Source organism: Scylla paramamosain, chromosome 2 (genome assembly GCF_035594125.1).
Source record: "Scylla paramamosain isolate STU-SP2022 chromosome 2, ASM3559412v1, whole genome shotgun sequence".
NCBI lineage: Eukaryota > Metazoa > Arthropoda > Malacostraca > Decapoda > Portunidae > Scylla > Scylla paramamosain.
In genome coordinates, this window is record NC_087152.1 from 32,279,317 (window position 1) to 32,281,816 (window position 2,500).

The window sequence follows — 2,500 nt, forward strand, 5'->3', positions numbered from 1 at the left end:
CTCTCTCTCTCTCTCTATATATATATATATATATATATATATATATATATATATATATATATATATATATATATATATATTGTGAATTAGATAGTAATTTCAATATACTGTTTCTACCCCACTCTAATATTTATCTATTTATTTTATTTTTTTTATTAACTAACATTACAGCCGCCTGTCAGACTGCACGTATGCACACAGCTCGTATCCTTACTTTCATCTTCTCAGCATATAATTGATAAAAAAAAAAAAAAATTCTCTCTCTCTCTCTCTCTCTCTCTCTCTCTCTCTCTCTCTCTCTCTCTCTCTCTCTCTCTCTCTCTATATATATATATATATATATATATATATATATATATATATATATATATATATATATATATATATATATATATATATATATATATTGTGAATTAGATAGTAATTTCAATATACTGTTTCTACCCCACTCTAATATTTATCTATTTATTTTATTTTTTTTATTAACTAACATTACAGCCGCCTGTCAGACTGCACGTATGCACACAGCTCGTATCCTTACTTTCATCTTCTCAGCATATAATTGATAAAAAAAAGAAAAAAAAATTATCTCTCTCTCTCTCTCTCTCTCTCTCTCTCTCTCTCTCTCTCTCTCTCTCTCTCTCTCTCTCTCTCTCTCTCTCTCTCTCTCTCTCTCTCTCTCTCTCTCTCTATATATATATATATATATATATATATATATATATATATATATATATATATATATATATATATATATATATATATATATATATATATATATATATATATTGTGAATTAGATAGTAATTTCAATATACTGTTTCTACCCCACTGTAATATTTATCTATTTATTTTATTTTTTTTATTAACTAACATTACAGCCGCCTGTCAGACTGCACGTATGCACACAGCTCGTATCTTTACTTTCATCTTCTCAGCATATAATTGATAAAAAAAAGAAAAAAAAAATTCTCTCTCTCTCTCTCTCTCTCTCTCTCTCTCTCTCTCTCTCTCTCTCTCTCTCTCTCTCTCTCTCTCTCTCTCTCTCTCTCTCTCTCTCTCTCTCTCTCTCTCTCTCTATATATATATATATATATATATATATATATATATATATATATATATATATATATATATTGTGAATTAGATAGTAATTTCAATATACTGTTTCTACCCCACTCTAATATTTATCTATTTATTTTATTTTTTTTATTAACTAACATTACAGCCGCCTGTCAGACTGCACGTATGCACACAGCTCGTATCTTTACTTTCATCTTCTCAGCATATAATTGATAAAAAAAAGAAAAAAAAATTCTCTCTCTCTCTCTCTCTCTCTCTCTCTCTCTCTCTCTCTCTCTCTCTCTCTCTCTCTCTCTCTCTCTCTCTCTCTCTCTCTCTCTCTCTCTCTCTCTCTCTCTCTCTCTCTCTCTCTCTCTCTCTCTCTCTCTCTCTCTCTCTCTATATATATATATATATATATATATATATATATATATATATATTGTGAATTAGATAGTAATTTCAATATACTGTTTCTACCCCACTCTAATATTTATCTATTTATTTTATTTTTTTTATTAACTAACATTACAGCCGCCTGTCAGACTGCACGTATGCACACAGCTCGTATCCTTACTTTCATCTTCTCAGCATATAATTGATAAAAAAAAAGAAAAAAAATTCTCTCTCTCTCTCTCTCTCTCTCTCTCTCTCTCTCTCTCTCTCTCTCTCTCTCTCTCTCTCTCTCTCTCTCTCTCTCTCTCTCTCTCTCTCTCTCTCTCTCTCTCTCTCTCTCTCTCTCTCTCTCTCTCTCTCTCTCTCTCTCTCTCTCTCTCTCTATATATATATATATATATATATATATATATATATATATATATATATATATATATATATATATATTGTGAATTAGATAGTAATTTCAATATACTGTTTCTACCCCACTCTAATATTTATCTATTTATTTTATTTTTTTTATTAACTAACATTACAGCCGCCTGTCAGACTGCACGTATGCACACAGCTCGTATCCTTACTTTCATCTTCTCAGCATATAATTGATAAAAAAAAGAAAAAAAAATTCTCTCTCTCTCTCTCTCTCTCTCTCTCTCTCTCTCTCTCTCTCTCTCTCTCTCTCTCTCTCTCTCTCTCTCTCTCTATATATATATATATATATATATATATATATATATATATATATATATATATATATATATATATATATATATATATATATATATATATATATATATATATTGTGAATTAGATAGTAATTTCAATATACTGTTTCTACCCCACTGTAATATTTATCTATTTATTTTATTTTTTTTATTAACTAACATTACAGCCGCCTGTCAGACTGCACGTATGCACACAGCTCGTATCTTTACTTTCATCTTCTCAGCATATAATTGATAAAAAAAAGAAAAAAAAATTCTCTCTCTCTCTCTCTCTCTCTCTCTCTCTCTCTCTCTCTCTCTCTCTCTCTCTCTCTCTCT